The following is an 18966-nucleotide window of genomic DNA, read 5'->3' as shown; positions in this document are numbered from 1 at the left end:
GAGGAAATGGAGAACAGCAGGACAAAACCAAGGGCAGGCTATAAAAAGAGTGTGTGGCCCGGTCATTATTTAGGTTTTGAGGCCAAAATGCGATCACAAGGATTTCACGGCAAAGGAGCGTGTGGCTGTGGAACGCCGGGGCAAGGAGGCGGGCACATCACCAAGAAGCATCAAAAACATGTGCAGCATTACTGATCCTGCTGCAGCCACTTCAGGCAGGAAAGAAATCCTCCCCTGATGACCACTGGGGCAACTCTCACTCCTGGGCATCGGAGCAATCAGCACAGGAATTATGGCACCAAATGAGATGGTTGGATGAGGAAGTGCTAGCCACATACCTTCCCTCCCCAGGAGTAAATGCGGGACATGCAGAGGCTGCCCCGGAATTACCTTTAACCACCAAACATGGCTGGGTGACAAAATGCACTTGCTTGCTTCCAGCCTACAGAAAGAGAGCCAACTTCCTTCTGCTGGAAAGGAAATTCTTTTTTTTTCTGCCTGCAGTTTCTGGGATGGGGTTCTGGCTGAGAGGTGGGGTGACTGTTAAAGCCTAGGGGTGAGAGGTGGAGGCCAAATGCCGCTCACTTAGCACCAAGTCTCTTCCTCAAATGCAAATAGAAATGTGGAGAAGATAGTGCTGGCAGGGGCAACCAAACTCTCCTCTCCTGCTCCATTCCCCGCCTCCCAATCCAGGAAGTGACAGCAGCAATGGAGGTGAGTGGGTAAACAGCGTGCCTCCCTGAGGCGACCTTCTCAGTTGGCCTCAGGAGAGGGCTGGCCCAACTCCAACTGGATAGATGGATACAAGCCGAGAGAACTGTAGATGATCAGCATGTTCCACTAACACTTCATCTAAACAATGGGCAGCGTCTGGAATAAACTCAAGTTGAAAGTATGCATTTAAATGATAGGAGCAGGAACGTTTCAACAACCCAGATATGATCAGGAGGCTCTGGCGATATTTTTGCTCCTCGTTCAGCTTTGCTTGTTCAAAGCCAAACTTGCACAAACTCCTCTGGTACGACGCGACAGCCCCCCTGACTCTCTGCTTAGCGCACCCTGTCATTGCAATAACCACAGTAGGCCAACCTACTGAAATAATTGGTACGTGGGCTAAGCCTCCAGTGGGAGGGAGGGTAGAAAGGATTTGAATCTCCTCCAGCCCTACAGTTATACCACTAGGGGATACTTGCTGGTTCTGGGGAAGTGAGAGGCAGGAACTGGTGATGTCAGGACTTACCCCTGCAGTCTCCAGTTCACCACCAAGCGAGGATCTCATCAGTCCAGGCTGCAGGATCCAGCCTGATCAACTTTCCCAGAACTAAAATTTGTTCTTAGAAGGAATGAACTTCAGAAGGGGGCAAAAAAATGAGACACAGCACCACAGCCTTGCTGACAGCCTCAGCCAAGATAGTTCCAGATGGTTGGAACCGGGGACGGCGCAAGACCCTGCAAACACTGCCCCCTTACCTGCCAGCCTCTGCTCCTCCCACTCCATGAACGGGAAGAAGCATCAACCAAAAGGAAGAGGACAAAGGTTCCACAAGGCGCACCCAAGCAGCCCTTTGGAGCCGCCTCCTCGCACGCATTTGCTTTCAGACCTTGCTTGCCACTTCAAGTTTCAAAAAACTTAACACCAAACATGTTTTTACCACCTATGGAAGTACAGCACATGCAATCAATTCTGCAAATAATCTAAAAGCTGTATTACAATCCTACAGATCACCACCCCTCCCTTGCCTTCCCTCACATCATTTATTATTCTTGCGATAACCCTGCAAGGTTGGTTGTTGGATGATCAGGTGCCGGCATTCCTCTGCTGCTACAGCCCTGCCATAAAAGCTACTGAGTTTGTGACAATTCAAACCAGTCACTAGTAGCTCCCCTGGCTTCTCCCGACAATTCTACTTCCTGGGTACTAGAAAGGACCCAAAGCAAGGATGTGACCCAGTTGGTGTTCAGACCTCCTGGCACATGTACACGTCCATCCCTGTTTGGTGCTGTCTTTTCCTATGCTCAGGAATATTTCTGGCCTCAGCTGTGGCCAATCTCACAGAGGCTGGTGCACTCAACCGAAAAGGAGCCTCTTAAAAAAAGTCCTGCTTGGCCAAGGACCAGAGGAGTGTAAGAACAGCAAAACCATAAAAAACCAGATTCATTTCTGTGAGTGAGAAACCTGCAATTGTTTCTCAAAGCCCTTGTTTGTGTGCACCTGGCGTATGTGCTTTTGCTATTTTGCCATTTTAGTGTGGGGTGCAATCTGGAAGAACAGGGAGATTCTTGCACATGCCACTTCACCGTCCTCCTTCTGCTGGTTGTCTTCAGTTACAGGTAGCTCTGGGTGGGGAAACCCAGAGCATTACCTGCCAACTATACCTACAATTAATGCATGTCGCACCACTGAGGTGCTTGATGCTACACAGAGTAACATAAAAGCAACAATAAATAAGGGGTCTCCATCCTGAGATGCTCGAAATCTTCATTAACAAAGATTAAACCAGTCCACACCTGCAAGGCACACGTTGGCCCACAGCAGTCAACTATTTTTATCCAGGTTGTTCTTTCTCAGTTTCAACCAGGGCCAGGTCATCCATGAGGCCAACTGAGACAGCTGCCTCAGGCAACAGAGTGGCAACAGACACTCACTCCTGTCCACTCGTTCGCCTCTGCCACTTCCTGTCCTTCTCCCACTCTCTGAATTGGAAAAGGGAAGAAGGAGAAAGAACAGAAGAGGAAATGTGGAGGACAGGAGGGTGGGCTAAAGCTGTTCACGAACATGGCATGTGGGAAACTCAATGTGGCATGTCACTCAAAAGGAAGAGGCCAAAGATTCTACTGCACATGCCCAAGTCCTCGGCTTCAGTCAACCCTTCGCATTCAAGCCAAAGAAAATAGTACTGTACACAGCCTGCCAGGACCAATTTCTGGACTTTTCCCCATCCCTTCCCCATTACAGAGGCCTTTTCCTTTTACAGCAATGTGCTCCATTACACCTGTGTGCCCATTCAGATCACATCAGGATTCAAAATGATCTCAACAGGCTCCATCAGTGAAACCACACCAACAAGACGAAGTTCATCTAAGACATACGAGGTATGTCTATAAAATAACGAGACTGTGATTCCACGTAGTAAACAAAGCAGTCAGAACCAGTTATAACTGCATACGTAGTAACCTTGAACATGTCTGAACCTGCATGACAAGCAGCAACACTCTATGACGTTCAGTTGATTGTGAGTCGCCATTTAGTTTGGTTGTGTTTTCTGTAGAGTGCCGAAAAAACGCTAAGTTTAAAAGAGCAAAAAGAACGTCGCAAGAAATGTTGTGTTGACATTCTGCAGCAACTTGATGCAGACCCAAACCTGTTTCATAAAGTAATCACTTGTGATGAGACCTGGATCTTCCAGTACGATCCTGAAACCAAAAGACAGTCAATGCACTGGAAAACACCATCATCACCAAGAATGAAAAAAGCTCGTCAAAGCAAGTCAAAATTCCAAGCAATGCTCATTGTTTTTTTCAATATCAAGGGTGTAATTTTGGAAGAATGGGTTCCAGAAGGCACAACAGTTAACCAGCACTATTATAAGGAAGTTTTGAAAAAGCTGAGAGAAAGAGTCAGAAAGAAATGGCTGCAACTGTGGAAAAATGGTTACAATCTTCACCAGGACAATGTGATTGCTCACACAGCACTTTCTGTGAAGCAGTTTTTGACCGACAGCCACATTACACTCGAACATCCTCCATATTTGCCCGATTTAGCACCTTGCGACTTTTATCTTTTCCCAAAAGTTAAATCAGTGCTTAAAGGGACACATTTTGAGTCAGTTGATGCATTAAAGAAGAAAATGGCAGATATGCTGAAACTGATCGAAATTGATTTGCTCCATGCCTTTGACCAGCGGAAAACAAGACTACAGCAATGTATTAGTGCAAATGGGGAGTATATTGAAGGGGACAAACATTAAATTTGTAATACCAATAAATAACGGTGAGTTATTTAATCAGTCTCGTTATTTAATAGACATACCTCGTATGTACACATACAGAAGTCACATACACAGAATCAGAGGTGCAAGCACAGGACAGGGGAAACCTGGTTTGGGAGCAGCACACAAAAAGGATCTAGGAGTCTTAGGGCCCAACCCTATCCAATTTTCCAGTGCCGGTGCAGCTGAACCAGTGGGGCATACACTTCATGCTGTGGTGGGGAGGCAGTCACAGAGGCCTCCTCAAGGTATGGGAACATTTGTTATCTTGGGGCTGCATTACAGCTGCACCAGTGCTGAAAAGTTGGATACGATTGGGCCCTTAGTCGACCACAAGCTGAACATGAGCCATTGGTGTGACGCAGCAACAAAAAAGGCTAATGCAATGCTGGGCTGCACTAAAAAAAAACAGTAATAGTTCCACTTGGAATACTGTGACCTCACATGGAATAGAATGGGCCCTCCTTGTCCGCAGGCTCGGCATCCGCAGATTTCAGTATCCGTGGGTCCTGTGTCCACGGCTAGAAGGCCTCATAGGACCTCCAGAACACAACCAGAAGTGCCTTCCGGTTACATCCGGAGATATTCTGGGGCCCAAGGAGGCTCTCCGCACCTCAGAACATCTTCTAGACACAACTGCAAACCACTTCCGGCCGCGTCCAGGAGGTCCTCTGAGGGCCCCCCATGAACTGAATTATCTGCAGAATTCAGTATCCACTGGGGGGGAGGAACGACAACGGCTGGGTACCCACGCTGATACCAAGGGCATGCAGTATCATTTGGGCATTGCATTTTAATAGAGGACACTGATAAGCTTGAATGGGGTTGAAAGTACAGGGAAGTAGATTCAAGAGAGACACAAGCAAGAACTTAACTGTCAAAGGCATCCAGCACTGGAACAGTCTGCTACGTGGGGTTCTTTGTTTTCCAGCAGAGGATGGACTACCACCAGTCAGGGATGCTGCAGCAGTTACTTGCACTGAGCAGGGGTTAGACTAGATTACCTGCAAGGTCCCTTCCAACACTAACATTTTATGATCAGATGCACCCTTGCTAATTTTTTTAAGCAGAAGTAAACGGTGACCCCCAACCTGGCTACACTGTGACCATCTCTGGCCACGTTCTCTAGTTCTTGTTTGCTTCTGGTCTACTGCAGTAAAATGTACTGGTGATATACAGGTGCAAACTGCACACAAAATCCAGTGTATACTAAGAACTTAGCAACAAACCTGAGCTTGCAATCAGAGGGGAGGAAAGTTGAGGTGACTCAGTGCACGCACACACAGAAGGCTTTGCAGCGGAACAGGGAGAGATAAAGGTGAAATGGAAAGTGCTGACTTTTTCGTGGCCTTGGGCAAAAATTCAGAAGCATTGTGTACACTTCCAAGTGTTATAGAAGTGACAATAAAATGATGTATTATGGGCATTAGAAGATTTGCTCTGCCCCCGCTCCTTATCGCCAGGCTCAGCCACTGCTCAGAAAACATCTCCACACCAGGAGAATTAAAGACCCCACCTCACTTCTTTGCACTTGCTGCAGAGATACAAAAATATTTGGCATCCAAATAATCAAGTTCTTTGCATACCTTGTGTCATGAATATGTACAGTTTAGGCCTAGTAGCATGTAAAGCCTGAACCAAGCTAAACCAGTAACAGGTCCTAGCTGCAAGGAATTTACAACTCAATGGAAGATGATAATGTAGCACCTAAGAAGACAGAAAGGTGCCCATGAATCTCCAGTGGGGAGGGGAAAAACTAAGAGGACTAGCATCCAGCCCCACTTCGGGAAGATTCTGCCCCCAAGGGTTTCTGATTGGACAGTTCAAATAAGTACAGAGTGACCTCCACCCTGTTAACATGTGAAGTATAAGAACAAAGCCCAAAGGGGTGTGTGGGTCTCTTTTGGGTGGAAAAGGTTGTGGGGGCAACATCCTGCAGGCGGAGAGCCTGGGCTGCCAGGGCCATGTGGCCTCTTAGGATCTACAAAGGAAAGCTGACCCAGGTGAGAGTTAGGGAATAACAGAGATAGCCAGTTAGCTTTGTTATTTTAATGCTGATATGTTTCCTCGAAGCTTTATGCCTCTAGCATTTGCTGCCTTTTGTAACTTTATGTAACCCTATGTTTTTAATAAAGTAAAAATCCTTTTGCTAAGTTGTTTCATTATCTGTTGGGGACAAAAGTTCAGAATCCTGCCTAGCCGTTCAGCAAGCTACCAAATCCTCATTGAGGACTAGTAACTTGAGGACTGAGGCTTTAATTAAAGAAAGTGCTCAGTGCCTGCAAGGGATAGAATTAAGCCTAGAGGGTCTCAGCGTCCCAGGACTGAAACACTGGCACATATAGCGTGGTGGCAGTACTACCGAACAGGGGTCCTTGAGGGCTCTGGGGTTTGAGAACCAAGAACTCTGAGCACCCCAAAACCCTGAGAGTGTACGAAGTGTACGACACCTTGCCTTGCTGGAAATCTTTACAAACAACCCTACAAGGTAGATCGGTATGCTATAATCCCCCTACTTAAAATGGAAAAGCATGCAGGAGCCAAGAAAGAGTGGTTTACTGGTGGCCCAATCCTATGCACTGTCACTCCATAGCTGCAGAGCAAATGCTCGAGGGTGGCAACCAGAAGACCAACAACATGTAAGACATAAACGTATCTCCTGGTAGGCCACCTGATCCTGTGGGTCTCCTCGGACTCACCCCAGTTATGTTCCAAGGAAACGAAAGGGGAGTTAGAAAACTGGGGATAGACTTTGGCATACGCCTTTGGCTTTAAGATCCATCACCTTCAGCCTGCCCGCAGCCCTCCCACCTCCTAATCTTCTGTCCTCTGCCCCCTTACCTCTTCCAGGACAACCAGGTCATTCACACATTTGGGGAGCTAAAGGATGCCAACTCCCTCACACTTGGCAGTGGCATAAGTTTTTTGGTAGTACCATTGCATTTACAATAGCAGAACCCGAGTTCCGCTGTCACAGATAGATGACAGGACTGGGCAGCAAGACTACCTAGCTAAGGGATGGTGGAGATGAGTTTTCTAATCAGGGACTTGCAGATCCATTGTTGGTTCTTGTTGCCATTAAGATACACCAAGAAAGATGTAAAGGGATAAAGTGGAAGATGTCAGTAGTTCTGCAGTGCTGTCAACAGTCATATTTCAGACACAGTTGACTGTATTGCAAAGCAGGGGTTGGCAACCTTTTTACCAAAGGCTCCACAAACCTGGGCAGGCGGCTCTGCTGTTCCCTGACTGGTGCACAGCAAATTCCACAGGGGGTGAAGCCTCACACTGAGCTTCACATGGGCCGGATAAGCTTAGGTGGCGGGCTGGATTCAGCCTGTGGGCCGTAGGTTGCCAACCCCTATTAAACAGTCTCTTCATGTCCCCTGCCGTCTGAGAGGCAAAGCAGAGTTCTGGAGAAATAAATATGAACTAGCAGCTTCCTACGTTCCAAGCATCTGTTACTTCCAAGGCATCTCTTTCAGTAATGAAGCTGAACTTAAAAAAATATACTCAAAATCTCAAGTTTTCTAATTGCCTGCTTTTGGAAGGCCCAAGAGAAGGTGGCTGAGCTTTGTCTGGCTAGACCCAGCAAAAGAAACTTAAAGGGGGTAAAAAAGAGAAGAAACTTTTCTTTGGGCAAGAAGGGGAAACAAGCCACCTCTTGCTTAGAATGTCCCCCAAATTCTCATTATTGCAAGCCAGTTAAAAGCAAGCTGCTACAAGCATCCTCTGCCAACACAGCCTGCTATGCCAAGGAGCTGCCAACACCAACTCCGCAGCAGCCCCAATCAAGTCACAAGGCCTCCCCCCACTTCACTCCTCCATACCTCCTGATAACCTACGCTGCATTCCGTCATTCGGGTAAGACAGTTACGCAGGAGGCCACAGACCCCCTCAGCAGGCAGACAGTTATCACGACAATGCAGTCAAAAAGGCAACATTTCTGTGCCACCGATACTTTCACCAGTACATTAAAACCAAGGCTGAACACTGACTGCCTTTAGCAATCTACTGCAGACAAACCAGCTCAAGCCTTTTAGGTTTTCACTAGGGAGTGTGATAGATAAAGACCTGTAAGTCTTACCCTTTACATATGGAGGAAAAGAGAGGGCAGGGTGGACTCCTGCCCGCTTCTAGCAACTCAGTGGTTCCCAAACGGTGAGTCGGAACCCAACGATGAGTCACGACCCAGTTTTTGGTGGGTCACAAAAATGACACACTGATAGCTGCCAAAGAAAACGTATTGAGCCCTATAGAACAGAGGTGCCAAATGTAAGGCCTGTGGGCTGAATGTGGCCCCAGGAAGCAATTTATTCAGCCCCAGTTATAATTGGGTCCTCCCAGGTTGATAATTGGGATCTCTCATACCTTGAAAAGATGATCTAGATTCCCACATTTTCTCTTCTGTCATTTGCAGCTAATGAGTTTCTATGTGAGAACAAAGTGCTTCTTTCTGGCCATCATCTGCTTAATAATGCCCGATGCAAGGGAAGCCACTAGGATGCAGGTCTGGTCTTGTGTGCTCCCAGAGGCATCTGGTGGGCCACTGTGAGATACAGGAAGCTGGACCAGATGGGCCTTTGGCCTGATCCAGCAGGGCTCTTCTTATGTTCTTAATGCCACTTTCTGCTTAACGATGTAACTTTCGGCCCTCAGTAAGCACCATGAATGCTAACTTCAGCCCTCTGTATGAAACAAGTTTGTTATCCCTGCTATGGAAAGTGAAACTGAGCCACATGTGCACATTTACTTGTAAGTAGACAAATGGGTCTTGGCTCTTACCGAAAGCCAGGTGAAGGGGAACACAAGGTCACCAGAATGGTCTCGATCATATGAACATGGAGCTCAACAAATGCTCCAGAAGGCGGTCCCCCCACCACAGTAAAAACAATAAAAACAGAGGCTTGAGTTGCTGGTAAAGTGAAACTTTCTTTTTGCCTCATAAAGCTAGGTGGGTCCCAACAGAGCAGTGTTTCTCAAACTGTGGGCCCACTAGGGATCCACTAGGTGGGCTGTGAGTCGTTTTCAGGTGAGTTCCCATTCATTTCAATATTTTATTTTTATATATTAGACTTGATGCTACCATTGCATGTGACTGCATTGGGGAAATGTTACAGATCTGTACTTTGAACAGGCTACTCTGTATATGTTTTTAACAATGACAGTAAATGGAACTTACTCCTTGTTAAGTATGGGTAGGATTGCAGCCTAGGATTGTTAAAACTCTTCCTGCTTGATGACATCACTTCTGGTCATGACATCATTTTTGGTGGGTCCTGACAGATTCTCATTCTAAAAAGTGGGTCCCGGCGCTAAAAGTCTAAGAACCGCTGCAATAGAGTGTTTTAAAAAGTGGGTCCCAGTGCTAAAAGTTTGGGAGCCACTGTACTAGTTTCAAACCAGATCTCAGCCTCTCTCAAAGGGGATCAGCACCTGACCCAACAGGTCTACTTAAGGCTGGAATTCATAACAGAAACTGCTACTTGCCAACTCCTAAACTTCCAGCTTCAGCACATTTGAGGCAGCAAGCCACAGCAAATGCCAATGTCACTGTAAGATAAGACCCTTGTGGGTAAACCCACAAGAAAAGTCACAGTGGCCGTCTTTGATGCCTGGCGGGAGGCAAGCTTTTGCTTGAAGGAACTATAAGCTCCTGACACATTTTGAGATAGAGCTCATATCACCCAAGGGATATTTGAAAGATAAAAATGCAAAGTCTTCAAACATGAACCTAATTCCGCACACACATACTTCAGTCTTTAAGAAACAGTTGACATACACAAACACATGTATGGGCGCACTACAGCAAATCTTCACAAACATCCCCTTTCTTCTGATACGAGGGCAATGTGGGTAGCCACAATTCCTGCATCTGCTCCTTCTTCCTGTCAGTTGTGCCTCATTAAAAGACGGGACCCAAAGCAAGGCTCCAGATATAGGAATGAGGGCAGGTATTTATAACATGAGGAAGAATTTCTTAGCTCTAAGAGCTTCCTTGATACTGGAAAATTTTACCTCATGTAGTTGTGGATCTCCCTTACTGGAAGTTTTCACAGTTATGGCCACCTCTAAGGGATGCTGTAGCAGTTGTCTGCACTAATTGGGGGTTGGACTAGATGCCCTCCAAGGACCCCCTTCTAAGTAGGATTCTCAACGGAGAAGGCAACCGTGTAGGTTCTATGCCATGTAGGGCTCTAAGGTAACAACCAGCACCTTAAATTGGGCCCAGAAGCCTACTGGCAACCAGTGCAATTGGTCACACTTTGCGGACTGACATGGTCAGACCAACAGACCCCAAAGAGGATCACGTGATCCCTTGATGTTCTGGCTACCAGTTTGCTTCTAGGGTCGGTTCAATGTGCTGGTTATGACCTTTGATGCCTTAAACAGCTTGGGAACAAGAAACCAGAAGAGCCACTCTTCCCGATATGAACCTACCCATGCCCCAAAGTCTTCTTTCTTGCATACCCTTCATTATCTTAGGCAAGACTGGAGGAGATGCAAAGAAGAGCCTTTATTACATGGTCACACAATAACTCTTATAGGTTTATACTTGAGAATGAAAAAGCAACTTTAGTTTCAGCTTATCAAGCATGTTTATGAACCACACTTGTGGGATATCAAACCATCAAATGAAGCACAGACTCTGCATTTATTAATTGATCCTTATATTACAATTTAAATAAAAAGATTTTGCTTTTGCCAGCAAACCGATAATTTTGCCTTCAGAAAAGAAACTCTGACAACTGATTGTCTTTAGCCAAGGAAGTGACTTATGTGATACACTTATATTTCTACTGCAAAAACAAACACCCCCTTTAAGAGACCCCAATTCCCCAATAATCCCACAGTGCACATCAGCCCTACCCAGGTGGTATTCAGGTATCCTGCCTACCTAGCACACACTATAGTATAGCACAAATACCCTGCAAGCCTTTCAGGTAAACTCATGGAACCTCCCCCCTCCCCCCAAGGGTGCTCAATCACATCCTAACATACCCAGTATCATCTACCAGGAATTCCGATCTGCCCCACTGCACCCCCAACTGCCGCTCATCCAAGTGACACTGCCTATCTGCCTAGTCTACAGACATCCAAGATCCTCTTTCATCCCATCATCCCTCAAAAAGGACCTGACATTTCACTTCCCACACAGGAGAAGGTAATATGGGGAAAGAGAGTGAGTGAAGGTGCACAAGAGGTGGCACCCCAGTATGTAATGGGGGCACTGAACAGGTCAGGATATAGATAGGAAAAGATGTGTGGATACACTGGGTAGGGTCAGATGGAGTCCTTCAGCATAGCAGGTAAACAGCTCAGTCAGATGATGTGGTTATTCACTAGGGGTGTGGAAGCCTTGGGCCCAGGATGTGGGTCCTTGCAGAAAGACCACAGGATACAGGAAGCTGGACTAGATGGGCCTATGGCCTGATCCAGTGGGGCTGTTCTTATGTAAACTGGACAGTCTCAGATAAGGGGCAGTCGGGCATACATTGCGGCAGAGGGATAAGCAGATATGTGTTTCTTGCTGGAGAGCCTTATTACAATGGTGTAGTGGTTATGGGCTTGGACCTGGAAAATCCAGGTTCAAATCCCCAGTCAGCCACCACGCCTCCTGGGTGATTTTGCATCAGTCACTCTCTTTCAGCCTCCCCTACCTCACAGGGCTGTTGTGAGGACAAAAGGAGGGAAGGAACTGTGCACACTACCCTGAGCTCGTTGGAGAAAGGACAGTATAAAAATGTGGGAAAAATGATGTAAGTTGTGTGGGAATTGAGCTGGTCAATAGGGGCCATTTAGGGACAAAGGGTAAGATCTGGTGGGGATTTGGTAGGGCTAGCTGAATGGGTCAGTCACTCCCAGAATGCAAGGCTGCTCACTGAAGGCATCTGCACCATTTACTTGGGCAGGATGGTGACGTGCGGTCCCTGGGCGTGTGCGAACTGGCTGAGTGAGCAGCCAGGTGCACTGGCTGGGTGCACGATGGGGTGGAAGAGGACCTCCTACAGACAATGACTCAAACAGGCTGGAGGGAGGGCATGGAAATAGAGTGGGGCAGCGCTGGGTTGGCAGGCTGCACAGTTAGTCACCACGCTGGAGGGGAGGATGGGTGAACTGGAGCCTGGAGCCAGATTCTTGTGGAAGTCATAGGCAGTGTGGAGACCACAGACAGCAGTGAAGGATCCACTGGGGGTTCAAGCCTTGGTGTCACTGCACAGGGCAGAGAAAACTCCTGCCTAAAACCCTGGAAAGTGGCTGCAAGCCAAGATTGACAACACTGGGCAACTTGGACTCCAGAGGCAGCAGCTCCTCTGCTTCTATCAGTGTTCTTCAACCTTGGGATCAGGACCACAGTGGGGTCATGAAGCCTCAGCTGTGGGGTCACAGCAACTTATTAATTAATTATTAACAGTATTTATATACCACTTTTCAACTAAAAGTTCACAAAGCGGTTTACAGAGAAAAATCAAATAACTAAATGGCTCCCTGTCCCAAAAGGGCTCACAATCTAAAAAGATGCCAAGGAATACCAGCAGACAGCCACTAGAACAGACAGTGCTGGGGTGAGGTGGACCAGTTACTCTCCCCCTGCTAAAAAAAGGAGCACCCACTTGAAAAAGTGCTTCTTACCCAATTAGCAGGGGTTACAGGGGTTACCCAACTTACAGGAACGAAAAAGGGTTGAAGACAGCTGGACTAGAGTACTACCAAGTAAAGGGGGAGGCACCTGGTGTACTCCTTCAGGTACCAGGAGATGGTGTCCCAGACCCGCTCACGTTCTTAGCAATGGTGCTGAAACAGCTTTCATTAGTGCCAGGCCTCAGGGTACCTTTTTTCTGTTCGCGCTAATAAGAATATTTGGTTACAGTAAACAGAGCTGGGAGGGTGTTAGGGAAGTGGGGAGTGGGCGGCAATGGGTTGCGGTGGGCAGAGAGGGTCCCAGGAGGGTTGGCGAGATTGATGGTGGGTCCCCAGTCTCATTATTTCTGTATTTTTTGAGGTCATAGCATGAAAAAGGTTGAAGGCCACTGTCCCATCACACTGGGTACATAGGGATACACTAGGGGGGAGGGGACAAGGCCCAAGTCTAAATTGGGGGCACTTAGGGACAGTGGCAGAGCCTGCATATTATGGGTTGGCTGTGTCAGTCTGCACTCTTTGGGGGGTGGGGTGCACACGCTGCAGGGAGAAGCAGGAAGCGGCTGCCTACCTGAGTTGAGTCTCTGGTCCATTTCACTCTTATCTCCCAGCACTGACCAGTGGCAGCAGCTCTCTGGGGTATCCAAAGAGGATGATCTCTGCTGCTCCCCCTGCCTTGCTTGGTGGGGCTGGCTGGGACCTTTGCCTGCATGCAAAGCAAGGGATCCCCCTCCAAAGACAGGAAAACGAGGGAAGTGGGGCCCAGGACTCAGATCCTGGTGCAGGAGTGGAGCGAGGGGAAGGGACGCAATGGAAGGGCACCTCTTCACCCTTGTATCTCCTGGAATAGATAGGGCTACATGGGGGACATGACAAGGCCCTCTGTGGAGAGGATCTGAAGGTCCTGGACTAAATTGGGAGGCACTTGGGGCAGGGCCTGGGTATTATGGGCTGGTTGTGTCAGTCTGCACACGTTGGGGGGAGATGCACTGGAGAGGGAAAGCAGGAAGCGGCTTCCTACCCGAACTGGATCTCTGGTCCATTTCACTTCATTATCAGTCAGCACAGGGTGACCAGATACAAAGGGGACAGAGTGCCTATACCTTGAACCCTTGTATAGAAGAGGAAATCTTGGCAGGTGCAGCTTTTTAAACCCTTCCATGTATAAAATTGATGAAAGGATAGGCACTCTGGCCCCCTTTGTATCTGGTAACCCTATCCCTGCTTGGAGGGGCGGACTGGAGCCAGGACCTTTTCCTACATGGGGGGGGGGGGCTTCCACCTCCAATGGGTAGGAAAAAGGGGGCCCTTGCTTGGAGGGGCTGCCTGGCACTGAGGCTGGGGACCTTTTCTTGTATGCAGAGCTTGGGGTTCCCCCTCCAAAGGGCGGGGGAAGGGGGCCCTAGCTTGGAGGGACTGGCTGGGATTGAAGCTGGGGTCATTTCCTTGCATGCAGAGCTGGGGATCCCCCCTCCAAGGGTAGGAAAAAGAGGGGAAGGGGGCCCTGCTTGGAGGGTCTCCCTGGAAATGAGGCTGGGAACCCATCCCTGCATGGAGAGCTGGGGCTCCCCCTACCAGGGGCAGGGAAAGGGGGAGGGGGCCCAGGACTCAGATCCTGGTGCAGGAGCGGTGCAAGGGATGCGATGGGGGGGAGTCTGCCATGGGGGTGCATGGATGAACCAGGCTGGGGGGGGCTCTGTGGGGCTGGATGTGTGGATGGAAAGGGGTCACCCCCCTGCAGGCAGGCCGGGGTCACCCCCCGACCAGCCCACCTCCTCCCCAGTTCCCAGCCTCCACCAGCCCCCCTCTCACCTTGCAGCGGACGACCCGCAGAGGCAGCTGCTCCCTTGCAAGCTCCAGGCCCCCGCGCGCACCGACTAGTTGGCTGCAACCCCGGCTCGGCCGCGCGTGCTCACCACCGCCGAGGGGCGTGGCCTCCTCTTCGCCACGTCGCCTTCCTCCTCCACGATTCGTCGCCTCCGGCACAACATTTGCATGCGCCCCGCCCCTTTTCCCGGGGAGCCGGTTGTGAATGGGCTTGGCCGCGCCCCCTCCCAGAAACCGGTTGCAGGGAGGAGGTTGGCTTGGGCTGCTGCAGCTGGATGCACGTTTACTCAGAAGTAAGCCCCATTATAGGCAATGGGGCTTACTCCCAGGTAAGTGTGGATAGGATTGCAGCCTCACAACCCCATCCTAGGCATGTCTACTCAGAAGTAAGCCCCATAATAGTCAATGGGCCTTATTCCCAGATAAGTGTGGAATAGGATTGCAGCCTGGGAGTAAGCCCCATTGACTGTAATGGGGCTTACTTCCGAGTAGACATGCCTAGGATGTGAGGTTGCAATCCTAATCCACACTTTCCTGGGAGTAAGCCCCACTGACTATAATGGGGCTTACCTCTGAGTAGACAGGCATTGGATTGGGCCCTGATACTGGTAGGTGAGCACGCACAGGTTTGCAGTGGTACAATCAGCTGCGTCATAAGAACATAAGAAGAGAGCCTGGCCATCACCATATCCTGTGGCAAGGAATTTCACAGATTAATTACCCTGCCTCAGGGAGCACACAAAACAACCAGGTGCCTGCATTCTGGTGCCGCTCCCTTGCACCTGGCATTCTGAGGTAGCCTACATCTACAATGAGGAAGTTGCACATACCAATCACACTTGTAACCTGTGATGGACTTTTCCTCCATAACTCTGTCCAATCCCCTTTTCAAGGCATCTAGGCCAGCCGCCATCACCACATCCTGTGGCAAGGAGTTTCACAGACTAATGGCACACTGGGTCAAGAAATGTTTTCTGCATTGCGTCAAGGCAACCACCATCTGCAAGGACAGCCCATGAGATCACCGACCACCAAGGCCTTCCTGCGTCTGCTCTCAGCATTCTGGCTGCTCAGAAATGTTCCACAAAGCAGCTAGTCCTCAAAAAATCGAAAGTAAAATCATGGTGCTAGGTGTCATGAAGGGGAAAAGGCCAACTTGTGAGATCCAGAAAGACATGAGAGAGATCGTTTGTGGATATTTCTATCCAAACTTTAGTTTGCAAGGAAAAAACTCCAGGACACAAAACACACAAGAAGTCTTGGTGAATTAGGCCACAAAGTCATGTCTCATCCAGCATCCTGTTTCCCAAAAGGAGGAGAGGGGAAAAAGACCTACTGTCCCTCTCCCACTGCTGCACTAGGGTTGCCAGCTTCGACAAGCTATTCCTGGAATTATTTTTTTCTCCAGGATGACATAATATGATTAAACAAGGAAGGCTCTGTTGACACCTCCAGGATTGCTTCCAGCCATCAACCAGGAGGTGACCAATCCCTGGAGACTTGGCAATCATCAATTACTCCCCTGCAACTTGTAGTCAAAGGCTTATTGCTGCTGAACCCAGAGATAGCGCATAGCCCTCGTGACGTGTGCTTGAAGTTGTCTAATCTCCTTTTAAAACCAGCCAAGCTACTGGCTGTCTCCACATCTTGTGTCAATGAGTTCCACAGACTCATTATACAGTGTGAAGAAATACCCCCTTTCCTCTCCTCAACCTCCCACGAATCAGTTCCATTGGGTAATCCCTGTTTCTATATTGTGAGAGAGGGAGACAGTTTCTCATAATTCTTCATTTTATGTCTCAATCACATCCCCTTTTTCCAAGGTAAAGAGCCCCTAACATTGTAGCCTTTCCTCATAAGGAAGATGCCCCAGACCTCCAATCATTTCAGTTGCCCTCTTTTACACCTTTTCCAGCTCCACAATATGCTCCTTGACGTGTGGCACCCAGACTGGGCATGCTATTCCAAATGTGACCATGCTATTTGTTCATATAGGGGCCCTATAATATTAGCAGGTGGGCAGCCCGATTCTATCTCTCCCAGCACGCGAAGTAACAGTGGCACCAAAATGGCGACCACTGTATCCTCTGGATGCTGGGACACTGCCAGAGGTCTCCTCAGGAGAAAGGGAATTTCGTCCCCTTCCCCTGAAGAAAGCCCCAGGCCCTGCAATGGGGCTTCTCCCATCTGTGCTGGCTATTTTTCTGGTGCAGGCTTGAGAACCACCATGTCAGGCTTTTCACAGCCCAACATGGATGAGATCCAGCAGAGGAGGCCACTGCCCCCTCCCACCCCAGCCCTACCCCATTCCACCCTCCCCCATCCCAGAACACCTTCCCCTCGCCCCAAAAGGCCACACTGCCACCCAGTGTTCCCACTTATCTCTGGGAGCCATGCAGCATCCTCCACCTGGCCCAACGCCAGTGCTCCCTACTGCAAGAGTGTCATAAACATACTTTACAGCACATTCACAAACCCGACGCTGGAGCTCAGTGCCAGCGCTACAGCCCTTTAGGATTTGGCCCTTAATCTCAATCCCTTTAACTAACGACCCCTAGTGTGGCATGTCTTCTTTGTCTTCACATACATTTTTATTGAGCCATCTGCTGTGACCCAAGATCTGCTTCCTGGTTCATTCCCAACAGTTCAGACCCCAACAGTCTTTATGTGAAGCTAGGATTTTTATTTTTTTTTGTCCCAGGGTACATCACTTTACAATGATCAACACTGAACTGCACTTGCCATTTAGTTGCCCATTCACCGGTCTGGAGAGGCTTCTTACCACCCTGAAGAACTTGACGTCATTTGCAAACTTGGTCACCTTGCTGTTTACTCTCAGCTTCAGATACTGAGAAAAGAAATAGAGATAAGGTCAAAGCAGATCTGCTGCAGTGAACTAACGAGCTAAATCAGGGATAAATAGGGAAAGCCATGGCATCACCTTCTCTTAGGTTGCAGACTCTTGTCTAATGTGATGATTGTGACTTGCTTCTGAGTAGACTCAAAATTGAGTCAGGCTCAGAATAGGATTGTGCCGTTAGATATATATGAAAGCTCTCTGAATGCAAGAGAGTGGCAACAGGATACAAGGATCATGTTGACCAGAGTGCTCCCTGAGGCATCTGGTGGGCCACTGTAAGATACAGAACCTGGCCTAGATGTGTCCTTGGCCTGATCCAGTAGGGCTCTTCTGATGGCCTTATGTCTTATGGTCTGTGTGCAAAACAAATGGTCCTTCACGCTGAGCTCTATGGTCCATATGCATATAGAACTCCAGGACTTCCGTAAATGGAAGTCTTGCCCTAATGAGGAGAATAAAAAGGAACATAAACTGTGGCAAAAGAAATGTAAGAAGGTGATACTGGAGGCCAAGCGAGACTATGAGGAACGCATGGCCAGCAACATTAAGGGGAATAATAAAAGCTTCTTCAAATATGTTAAAAGCTGGAAACCCGCCAGAGAAGCGGTTGGCCCTCTGGATGGTGAGGGAGGGAAAGGGGAGATAAAAGGAGACTTAGAGATGGCAGAGAAATTAAATGAGTTCTTTGCATCTGTCTTCACGGCAGAAGACCTCGGGCAGATACCGCTGCCCGAACGGCCCCTCCTGACCGAGGAGTTAAGTCAGATAGAGGTTAAAAGAGAAGATGTTTCAGACCTCATTGATAAATTAAAGATCAATAAGTCACCGGGCCCTGATGGCATCCACCCAAGGGTTATTAAGGAATTGAAGAATGAAGTTGCAGATCTCTTGACTAAGGTATACAACTTGTCCCTCAAAACAGCCATGGTGCCAGAAGATTGGAGGATAGCAAATGTCACACCTATTTTTAAAAAGGGAAAGAGGGGGGACCCGGGAAACTACAGGCCGGTCAGCCTAACATCCATAGCGGGTAAGATGGTGGAATGCCTCATCAAAGATAGGATCTCAAAACACATAGACGAACAGGCCTTGCTGAGGGAGAGTCAGCATGGCTTCTGTAAGGGTAAGTCTTGCCTCACAAACCTTAAAGAATTCTTTGAAAAGGTCAACAGGCATGTGGATGCGGGAGAACCCGTGGACATTATATATCTGGACTTTCAGAAGGCATTTGACACGGTCCCTCACCAAAGGCTACTGAAAAAACTCCACAGTCAGGGAATTAGAGGACAGGTCCTCTCGTGGATTGAGAACTGGTTGGAGGCCAGGAAGCAGAGAGTGGGTGTCAATGGGCAATTTTCACAATGGAGAGAGGTGAAAAGTGGTGTGCCCCAAGGATCTGTCCTGGGACCGGTGCTTTTCAACCTCTTCATAAATGACCTGGAGACAGGGTTGAGCAGTGAAGTGACTAAGTTTGCAGACGACACCAAACTTTTCCGAGTGGTAAAGACCAGAAGTGATTGTGAGGAACTCCAGAAGGATCTCTTCAGACTGGCAGAATGGGCAGCAAAATGGCAGATGCGCTTCAATGTCAGTAAATGTAAAGTCATGCACATTGGGGCAAAAAATCAAAACTTTAGATATAGGCTG

General features: G+C 48.5%; 1 protein-coding gene across 2 annotated transcripts in view; it reads right to left on the bottom strand.

Moving 5' to 3' along the window:
* Window positions 1-14532, bottom strand: part of SLC39A14 (solute carrier family 39 member 14) — a 52921-nt gene extending 38389 nt beyond the window's left edge. Inside the window, exon 1 of one of the 2 annotated variants that reach the window (XM_066639236.1) lies at window positions 14445-14532. The gene's annotated coding sequence lies outside the window, so the exon portion shown is untranslated. Of the gene's footprint in view, window positions 1-13203; window positions 13498-14444 lie in introns of those variants that run through there. The other variant, XM_066639237.1, reaches the window with a different exon arrangement.
* Between the last annotated feature and the right edge of the window lie 4434 nt (window positions 14533-18966).

The sequence above is a fragment of the Tiliqua scincoides genome, chromosome 11 (assembly GCF_035046505.1).
Source record: "Tiliqua scincoides isolate rTilSci1 chromosome 11, rTilSci1.hap2, whole genome shotgun sequence".
Classification (NCBI taxonomy): Eukaryota; Metazoa; Chordata; class Lepidosauria; order Squamata; family Scincidae; genus Tiliqua; species Tiliqua scincoides.
Note: the sequence above shows the minus strand (reverse complement) of the source record. Positions and strands in the feature narration are given on the sequence as shown.